Genomic DNA, 11,458 nt, shown 5'->3' on the forward strand with positions numbered 1-11,458 from the left:
AACCAGTCAGTGGTTGCCAAAAGTTTCGGTGCCACAATAACTTTTGCAGGTCATTTAGCTTATGCATGAAGATAAATATCTTTACCTGTCCACACATGTGTGTCTAAGAGAATTTAGATGTCAAATATAGTCTTGTGGTGATTGAAAATTTAGTCAGTATAGTCAATGGAGCATAGACAGTTATTCAGTTCACCCTTAAGTGGTTATCTACATTCTCCTCTGTGTAGTTGTCAAGTATCCATTGAATGTATTAACTAGAAAGGCTACTTTCAATTGTTTTTCAAAGGTCATGGCAACCATGAGATGTTCCTGAGGTCTGGAGCAAACTTGTCTTCAAGAAGGGCGAGACGGAGGATCCAAGGAACTACAAGTCATTCAGACACCTCAATCCCTGGGAATGAGATAGAACAAATAATTTTGGAAACCATTTCCAAACTCATGAAGGACAAGAGGGTGACTGAGTATAGTTAACATGGATTTATGATGCCTGACCAAACTGATAGCCTTCTATGATAAGATAAATGGCTTAGTGGATGAAGTGAGTACAGTGAATGTTGCTTATCTTGGTTTCAGTAAGGTTTTTGACGTTGTCTTCCATAACATCCTCATGAACATGTACATAAAGTATGGACTAAATATACAGATGGTGAGATAGACTGAAAACTGTCTGCAAAGCTCAAAGAGTTGTGATCAGTGGCACAAAGTCCAACTCTAGGCCAGTTACCGGGGTTGTGCTTCGGTCATTGATACTGAGTCCAATACTGTTTTACAACTTCATTAATGACCTGGATGATGGGACAGAGTATACCCTCAACAGCTTTGCAGATGATACCAAACTGGGAAGAATGACTGATACACCACAGGCTTGTGCTGCCATTTCAGAGGTACCTCAACAGGCTGGATAAATGGGCAAACAGGAATATCATGATTTCAACAAAGGAAAATGTTTAAGTCCTACACCTGGAAAGGAAGAACCCCATGTGACAGGCTGGGGATAAACCAACTGGAAAGCAGCTTTGCAGAAATGGCCCTGTGGGTTATCATAGACACTCAGTTGATGTGCCATTGCAGAAAAAAAAAAAAAAAAAAAAAAGAAAAAAAAGTCAGTTGTTTCCTGGGCTGCATTGAAAACAGCATTTCTGCCAGTAGGTCAAGGGAGATGACACTTGACCTCTGCTCTGGTCAGGTGCATTCTGGCCTCCCCAAGGCCAGACAAGAGACCTAGTCATATTGGAGTAAGTCCACAGCAGGGTCACAAAGGTGATTAAGTAACTAGCGAATCTGTTGTACAAGGAGAAGCTGGGAGAGATGGTAATGTTCAGCTTGGAGAAGAAAAGGCTCAGGGAGAATTTTAGTCGTGTATATCAATACATGATGGGAGGGGTTAAAGATGAAACCAGGCTCTTCTCATTGATGCTTAGTGAAAGGTAAAGAGCCAACGGGCTCAAACTGAAATGGGCAGAAATTCCGTTTAAACTTAAGGAAGAACATTTTAACATCAAGAATGATCATTGGACCAGATTGTCCAGAGAGACTGTGGAGTCTCCATCTTTGGAGATACTAAAAATTGAACTAGACAATATCCCTAGCAGAATGTTCTAGCTGGCTTCGCTCAGAGCAGAAGGACTGGGCTGAATGATCTCGAGAGGTCTATTCCGACCCCAACTAGTCTGTGATTTATATGATTTTTTATGAACAACTAAATCAAGTCTTTGGTGTATCAGAAGTCTATCTCAGTGACTTGCAATCATTTTGGGATTTGCTTTGAAGATGATGGTGATTTTTAATACATGCATTTATTACTGTTGGTTATTTGATGTAGTTCTGGTAGCATTACTTTTTCCAAGTTACCCTGGTTTAGCAGTATTTTCAACTATCAGATATGAAAAGACAGAATACAAAAAACCAAACACCTTTAATGCTTTAATACTTTTGTGGATATAAAGCGAGCATTTTCTAGCACCTGCTATAGACACAGGGAGAAATTAGAAAACTCGGGATAATAAAAGGAAATGAATATAGTTCCACTAGCTTAAAGAAACAAGTGGAAGAAATAGGGAAAACTGTACCATATTGACTTTTCAACCTGAAACTGTCGTATGCCAATGACTATTAGAAGAGGAGCAGATGGTCATTTAAAAGTCAAAAGACAGAATAGAAAACATAATCTGATTACTTTTAATGCCAATATTGTAAGGTCAATGTCAGATTTTTGCTGTTTGACTGATGAATTTCAGTCTTCTAAAGCCAGCAATATTCCAGGTGGTGTCTGTGCTGCCACAGGCCCACCCACAGATGTTTCATTAAAGTACTGAGATATTAATAGTGTCCCAGTAATACCACATCAGCTTCTCTGTGCTGGCACCCTCACAAGACTGTGAAGCAGACCCTGTCACTTGCACACCAGCTGGCTCTGGTCCGGTTAGTCTCTGCCCATCTGCTTCTTGCCATGTGCTGACCACTGTGTTTGCTTATTTTTCATTTCTAGACCAGTGGCCGAGGTAGCCTGTATAAGCTGGTTTAATGTTGCTATAGACTAAGTAATACTGTAATCTTTGCATATACAGATAGAAATTAGCACATTGCAAATACAAATAGAGGTTAATAACATACTGGTGAAAACAAATAGAATGTATTATACAAGCAAAATATGATCTTAAGATTTTCCTGCTGCGAGACAGAACCACAAAAATAAATATTAATCCAACAAAATTTGGACTCTGCGGGTCCCAGAATTATGAAATTAGTGTAATTATATCCCAAACATACTTAGAGTAAATCTCTCTAACCATGCAATTAGAACTTGAACTGATCCAATTATGTTATGTAATGGTGTAGAGTAATTATGCGTAATGACACAATTATAATTTGTGATTATATCTTAAAAATCCTTCTGAAACTTTCAGAAAGAATATTGGGCACAAACTGCCACTCTTCTTTTCAAAATGAAGACACTCATCAGTTTCAGATATCGATTCCAAAATATTTATGCTGTTTGCAAGTAAATGGTGTATTATTTAGAAAAAAAAAAAAAAAAAAAAAGAATACAGAGATCTAGCTGCTTAAAAATGATTTCCAAAGGCAAAAGAAAGTAAATGTAACATTCGCTGCAGCGATGGCTAGAACTATTTAAAATGTACTTTTATAAAGATATATGAAAGGAAATTTTTGCCATGTTTATCAGAATTTCTGTGCCAGTAGTCTATCTTGGCACTCTTCATTACAGTACCTCAGTACCCTTCCTTGTATTTATTAACAGCATCTCTATAAAGCAATTTTATATAAAAAAGAGATGGCAATAAAAGTTTAAGAATTTATTTATTTATTTATTTATTTATTTATTTATTTATTTTTTGCAACAGGAAAATACATTTTAGGGTAAGTAGGTATTTTGTCACAATTTTTCAAAACACGTTTTGTTTGGCTGAGAGCAGAGAGCAAACACCTCTACTACAGAGACATTCAAGGTGGAATAGCACTCTGGAGACATTTGCCATCTCTCATATTTCTCACTGAGACTAAAGCCACGGTTGTTCATTGAAAAAAATGTTCTGTCTTCACTGTCTTAACAATGGAAGTGAAGCCAAGTGGCTCATGGTAACACCATGCTACTGAGCAAAGAGAGGCCAGGCAAATACTGAGGAAAGGTCCAGGTAATTCTTATTTTCATTGAAAAGCAGCCCAAAGTAATTTCAAAGACTACCTTTTTAAGATATTCTTATAGCTTACTCTTATAAGCTTTTATATTGGGAAAGTACAGACAAAAACCACTACCATTCCTGTAACTGAACTCCACATTTTTTATTCCTTATTATTAATTAAATAAATAAATAATTAAATAAATAAAGTTATACAATCCCAAAACAGGAAAATCTTATAACTCTTCTTTATACATCTCATCTGTTTGAAATACTTCTCCAAAAACTGTTCTGAATTGTCATTCAACATGACATTTGTAAACAGTAGGAAAATGTGATTCTAAAGATAATTCTAAGATGACATTTGTCACTAGGGATGAGATTAGTCTGACTAAATTGTGGACATCTGCTTTGACTTAATTGTATAGGCATCCCACTGTTATTATGGTGGATCAATCAATATAGTCAATTCTTATCTGCCTGAAGTAGATTTTTAAAAGAACTCAGCTGAATTAGCCTAGAAGTGTCTGATCTCAATTTATATAGAATTAATCATTTCACTATATCCATATACATATATTCATATATATATCCATATATATCTTTTTTTTTTTTCTTTTTGTCTAGTGATATTATGGAAACTAGTGGGGAGTTTAATATGTAACTTGTATTTATCACTGTGGTAAATATGCTTTGTATGTGTATCAAGTTTTGCAGCTCTAAGTAGAATTTTTTACAGCTAACCGATTTCTGTTTATGTCTGAAGTATCTGAACTGTGATGCTACAGATGACTTTTGATTTTTAAAGGTGATCGAAGGTACAAGCATAATCACAGGCAATATTATCTGTGTTGCCTTTGAAGCGCCATTCTGAGCAGTACTTTTCCATAATTTGGTGTTAGTTAAGTGCTGTGTTGGCCTAATAATAACAACGGACAGAGTTTTGAAAGGAGAGATAATATCCTTAATTATACCAACTGATATTGCTAGGATAAAAAATAAAATAAAATAAAATAAAATAAAATTAAAATTAAATTAAATTAAATTAAATTAAAAAAAATAAAATAAAAAAGCCTTTGAGCTTCAAGGCTTACAAGTTGGTAAAAAGACCCTGGGAAGAAAATCTTACTTGAGTATTTTAAACATACGTGTGTGTGTATGAGTGTGTGTAAGATTTTAATTTTTTCCTGCTCTACGGTTACTTTAATATATTTTTACTTTCCTGGATGTCCTGAATTTTTGCTTATATTTCTGAATTGGGTAACTTGTTACTTAGATATGCTGAAGATATGTTAAAGTGTACTGTATTATTAGAAAATAAAGTATTTGTGATATACTTCAGAGTTCTTTCCTCTGTGAAATTTTTGAATTTTATGAATATCTGTAGTGCTATGAAAACATTTATTGACATTATTCAGTGTTTCCAAAGTTTCCTGAAGGAAGTCTTCAAAAAATCATAATCTATTTCTTCTATTTTTTAACTGGCCTACTTTTTGTTCTGGAATATAAGAATTGTGTCCAACACTTCTAAAAGTAGGATTCACATTAGATATTGGAAATTAATCAACAGGTCTGAGGAATGCTGGAAATGTGAAATGTGTTTTCTCTCTGTTTTTTCCTTAGGGCACTAAGATTTCTATTGTCTGAAAATTTCGTCTCTCTTTGGGACACAGTGATAGGACCAGGAGGTTTTCTGTGAACTGCATTACTTTTATTTAACTCTGGTACATGTTGTAGATATACGTTATAGAGAAAAACTGCCTAAAGTTGCATATCATCTAATACTGAAAGATTATTATGATTAAAAAAAGAAAAATAAAAGGAGAGAAAGAATGAGAAAAAAAGCTCTTGACAAAATGTATCTAACTTAGTATGAGCTCTTAGGCATAAATATAGTATACATTGTATAAATGAATACATGTATAAATAAATAGGAAGTCATTGAAAAAGTCAATCTTAGGGACATTACTGCATAAGGAAACAATAAATTGGAGACTGCTGTAACAGAAAGTAAAGAGGAAGAGGCTAAAATACAATTAGAGCAGAATGAAATTAGCAACAAGATTATGGGAAATTTTGATAAAATTTTACATTTATTATTATAATTTTTAGGAAAATAATGCAGGGAATTAAGAATCCAAGTCACAACGCCAGGTAAATATACTCACCTGGATGCAGAAGGTATAGAATTAAATTGGTGTTTGGTCATGCTCCTTCTTTTTCCAGAACAAGTAACTAAGAGTGTTCTACATGATTCTGACGTTGAGTTAGATGTGAAATTTTACCTTGAACCTGAGAAATCTTGTTGTCAGTTTTCTTAAAAATATTATATGAAAAGTTTCTCTTTTGACAATTACAGAATTTCTGATTAAAAAAAAAAGACAAAAACTTAAAAAAAATCCAAGCCAGGTTTCATTTTTTGCTAAGAGACAGTGGTAATAAATAAATAAATAAATAAGTTCACTTGTTTACTTGTTTACTATGACAAGATAAAATATAAGAAGGAGTAGGACTTAGGGAATGAAGAGGATCCAGTCTGAATACTTTTAATAGGGAAAGGTGAGAGGATATCCACAATAAAATGACTAATAAAGAAATGAGAGGAAAGCGGTAGGGATAGTGGAGTATATTGCTTGTTATCTCTCAGGAAGTAGCTACTTACAGATGCAGGTACCTAGATATTAGCTAAGGAAGGAATAAAGTACTTCAGAATGAAGTATGCCAAAGGAGACTGAAAATGGAAGAATAGTTCTGATGATAAATGAGTATTCTCCAGTCTTGGAAGCCAGAAACTTCAACACTTTCATGTTTCTAATTTCACTGGTACCTAAGAAAGAATATGTTATCCAGCAGTGACTTTCTTTACTGTTTAATTTCTTAACAAATATATCAAACAAATTAATGAAATACATTTGGTGCATATAGAGACTGAACCAGGACTGACAGCTTTAATTGAATAATTGCCATTTAGCTGCTTAAGATTACTACTCACACAATGTTCTTAGCTGTCTGTAGCTTTGACAACTAAATAAAAGATATAGCCACATCCTACTGGACAGTTTCCAATGAAATCTTAAGAACTTATCAAGAATTAAGTAGTGAATCCAAAGCAAATATTTAGCAAACTGCCTTTTTTTAATCTTTCATATTGCTAGTGTTAATAAAAGTCGTTCAGGAAGATTTGAATTTAGATACTCTGGGGAAATGTGCCAAGCATTCCTGGCTCAGCAATTCCAGGATCTTTTTTGTTTTTTTTTTTTTACATTGAGGTGTGATGGGTTGCAAGAGTCACTATATATCTTCTTGATAGCAATTTCATATCAAACCATCCTTTTCAGGGAGTCACATTCTGAACAGGAATTAGAAGATGGTCACAGAAATATTATCTGATAAACTGCTTGAAAGAACAATTACTGTAGATAAAGACGAATCATTGATTAAGAGTTCACTTTCCTTGGAAATCCTCTGTCTAAACTCATGCTGAAATCACAATTAAAATATTTCCTTCAGTCAAGGTCATAAAAACTCACAAATATATTCCCATAGCTACTTAGAGGCATTTAAAATATTCGAGTCAATGTTATTACTGTAAGGCCAAGAATACATTTTCAACTTAGAACTAAAAGCCTATTACTCTACAAATAACTTAGTGGTGCTTAAAGACAAATGCTCTCACAAAAGTTTATACAACCTAGGGTGACGAACCAAATGGTCAATGCTGATGAAGGAATTAAGGGAGAATATTTGGTAACCTTTGCCAGCTGCAGGTGTAGATGTGTAGATGATTCTGGCATGAGACATTAAAACATTGGCACTATTTGCTGCTGTTACTTGTAAGTAACAGCAGCAGGAGTGACAATAGCTAAGAACTCTCCAAGAAAATAACATAAGAGGCAAAGCTCTTCTTCACAGTAAGAAAATTTCTAAGATTGTACCTGAATGAATAAAAGAGACTAACTATGTATATAAGAACTTGTTTATATGATTATTGTGCTGTGGCTTGAGGAACATTTGTTCAAATTAAAGTTATAATGGTCAGATATTGTGAGCTATAATGAATGCATTCAACTTTTAGCAACTGGACTACTTACTTTTATGAGAAGAAACCCATGTTCTATTTGTTAAGGTAGTCTCTAGCTTACAATTTGTTATTCAGACTTACTTTTTTTTTTCCTTTTTGTTTGTTTGTTTGTTTTGCTTTTTTCTCTTGGACAACGTACTCTTTCTCTTAAAATCTAACTCTGTTCATTACAGACCTCTGAGTCTACAGCTTGGGATCAAGAAATCATGCTCCTCTTGTCTGGTCTACCAGTGCAATCTCCCATCTCATAATAATGAGGTGCTTGAATAAGGGAATAAGAACTTGAATAAGTGGGTGTAATAACTAAGAGAAAAACCACTAAAAATGACACACCAAGATGTTTCTTCCAAATGGCAGAAAGTTTTGATGTGTTACTGTGTAATTTCTTCAGTAGTTTGTGGTCAGCAAAGAGGTGATGAAACTGAGGGAAAATGGTAGAAGAGTGAATTTTCTAAAGATTCAGGGCTCCATCCTTAAAGGAAAAACAAACGAACAAACAAACAAACAATCAAACAAACAAACAAACTGCTTTTGAATGAGATAGGACTGACTTATGTAGACATTTCCCTTAAATAGATCATAAAAATTCCTACTTCATTCCATTGACTATAAACGGATTTCAGGAGTCTGGCTCACATCTATGTGTTTACAATGCAGCTGTCTATGTTTTGGCTGAGCCAGCAGGATGGCCTGGTGTGTCTAGAAATTTGAACTGTGTTAGCCAGCTGTAACAGTGGCAGAGTCTGGATGTAAAGCAGTGAAATCTGCCCCCCCCAGAAAATCCTGAACTGTAATCCCTCTTCCTATTTCTCAACCATGACATAAATACATTTATCAATGGCTATCATTTCAAGTAAAGCAAAGGTCCTTCAGGGAAGATCATTTGACTGTGATTATAACAAGATTTCAACTCCAATCTGTATGAAGTATATGATCTAGATTGCAGTGGTTTATATAACAATGTAACATACTTATTTTAAGGAAACCATGATCACTTGCAGATTAACTGAACTGAAGGCTGTGTTTGTGAAGTCACATATTTTCTGAAAGTAACATGACTTTGGGGGGATTCTCTGATGTTTTAAATAAAAAAGGAAAAATTATTTAATCCTTTTAATATATACTGCATTACTGGGAATGTTGTTTGGTGATATTTGAACATCTTCTAAAAAGTTCTAAAACTTTGATTACCTAGTGCTTGTCATCAAAATGGAAAAAAAAATAAATCAGGTTAACTCCATGTTTTCTGATTACATTAAAGCCAAAGTTCTTGGCTGATACAGGGTTATATTGGATTGTAACAATATTATGAGAATGTAAAGAGAAGGAAATAATTATAATCTGGCTACATTCAAGAATTTATCTGCCATGTTTCAGTCTCCTATAGTCAATAGATGATTAAAAGCATTAAGCAATGATATGCTGACATTCAAGAGATCACTTTCTAAATATCTTATTTGCAAAGAGTATTGTCCTGGTAAAATTATATCAAACAAAGAAAGCAAAAAACAAACAAACAAAAAAATACTGTTACGATGCCCATGACCTCAATGTTGGGTAATGTATTACTCTTTTATCATTTTCAAAAGTATTTTCAAATATTTTTCCTGTTACGAATTTTCCTATTTTCTTTTATCACATGCAGCGTTATTCTGATATCAAGGTGGTTTTACGTACTTAACATTTTATTTCAAATGTAAATTATTTCTCATAATGAATTCTTTGGCAACTGATGCTAATTTCCATAAATATTCCTAATGATTAATTTAAATGATCAGATCAGTACTTAGAAGACAACTAGTTACAGAAAACAAAACACAGTTATTGTACTAATTCAACCACTAACTGCTGTGAGCAATTTATGAGTGCATGCTTTCGGGACAGAAGCACATTGTATCACTGAGAGAAATTATGCATTGGCATGAATAAAATGGCAACTATTATTATACTGATAGCATCTCTATTTCTAATTAGGTTCTAATTGCCCTTAAAACTTTTGTCGTTTCTTAATAATTTCTAAGAATTCTTTTCTATGGCTACTGTTCGTTTTACAATAAAAATTCCTGTTATTTTTAGCACAGCACTGACTGTATTTAAACAAAATGTTTATTTTGTATGAATATATGTATTCTTGAAATACTGATATGAGGGAAAAAATAAACTGAAATTAAGGACTACTGTAATCCATCCTATAGAGAAGATGCTATGATCCTTTTGGTCTCCTGCAAGGCGAAAAAAAAAAAAAAAAGTTAAAAAAAGAAAGAACAATTTATTTCTAAATTACTCTTTGAAGGTTAAACAGCCATGCTGTATTGTAGTAATAGAGATAACAGCGTTAAATGTTTTTCACAGTGTACTTAAACTATATGCATCATCTGGATCTTAATGTAATATGGACTTATTTTAAGGGATTTTCATGTACATGAACTCCCATTTATCTTCATTGCAAACTCAAGAATCCATTTAAAATATATGAAATTAAATCTTATTCAGATCTTTGTAGACAATTCTTTTGATCTCACCTATGCTCTGCTTGCTCTTCCATATCTCCAGAGGGCACTTCCAACCTGTTTATTTGTTTAAAATTTATAAAAATGACTGTTCAATTAAAGAAAGAAAAGATTTTAGAGGATACTGATTTTGTGGCACAGGAAAAGCATACACTACCTTTGTTTAGAAACAATTAGCATAACTGATTAATAATCTAGCTGCCGTGAGCAAGGGCAGTCCTAGGTCTAAACCTTCAAATGTGGTGTTTCCAAATCCCTCTCTCACCTTCTTCTGACTGCATCATGACAATTGCCCATGTGCAGACTGTTTCTATGCCTCACAAAAAGTAGCCTGCTCTTTCCATTACAGTCTTAAAAGATTTTTATTTTTTTTCAGGCATGATGTATTTATGTGTCTTTATGTGTCTTTGGTAGTATGATTCTGTAAAATGTAGCAACTTCCACAACTGCCTGTTTGATCTTTAGCACTTTGTTTTTCAGTTTGCGCTTTTTGGTTGAGCACCCAGCCAAAGGATTTGTAAGTATATGGGAATGGAAAGTAAAGGGAACGTACCATACCATATCAGGAAAAGTAAGACATGAAGGACAAGGGATCACAGATGAGTGATGTGAAATGGATCACGGGGAGTGAGAGAACTAGGGAAAGTGAAGGTTTTGGACGATTTAGGGCCTACGCTCCTAATCACCTGATGGAACTTGACTATATTCAGTCATAATCCCAAACGTTATTATAGGACCTAAGTATAGGATGATGTTGCAGAGGGTAAGGTGGCATCCAAATCTTAAATAGCAGAACCATTTAATAAAAAATAAATAATAATAATAATAAAAAACACCTTCCTGACATTCTTTTTATTTTTTTATTTTTATTTTTTTCCCCTAAATATGAAAAGTTTCTTCTACTGTTGTAATACTCTTGGTCCATTGAAAGCAGTTCATATTAGTTAAAATAATTGTTTTCTATAGCTCCTTGATTTTTGGAATGGGAACCTTGTATTTCTTAATATTCACTATCTCCCCAGAGGGAGATTTTTCTAACCCTACATAAAATCAAGAGATTAGCCTTTAGTTTTATAGCATACTTGAAAATTGAATAATAGCGTATTAACATATAAAATAGCATAACTGAAACTGCATAATTAATATAAACATACTAATAAAATAATAAATAACAATAAAATAGTATAAAATATTAAAGTGGCATATTAAAATAGCATAAATGAAAATTA

At 33.5% G+C, this 11,458-nt stretch overlaps 1 long non-coding RNA gene across 4 annotated transcripts in view; it reads left to right on the forward strand.

Annotated features, from left to right (window-relative positions):
• LOC308189509 overlaps positions 1-4,710 on the forward strand; it is a 106,229-nt gene extending 101,519 nt beyond the window's left edge. For all 4 annotated transcript variants that reach the window (XR_013946410.1, XR_013946411.1, XR_013946412.1 and 1 more), the window contains one exon: positions 287-4,710. This is a non-coding gene — a long non-coding RNA (uncharacterized lncRNA). The remainder of the gene's footprint in view (positions 1-286) is intronic.
• The last annotated feature ends 6,748 nt before the right edge of the window (positions 4,711-11,458 follow it).

Source organism: Anser brachyrhynchus (genome assembly GCF_964034855.1).
Source record: "Anser brachyrhynchus genome assembly, chromosome: 2".
Taxonomy (NCBI): Eukaryota; Metazoa; Chordata; class Aves; order Anseriformes; family Anatidae; genus Anser; species Anser brachyrhynchus.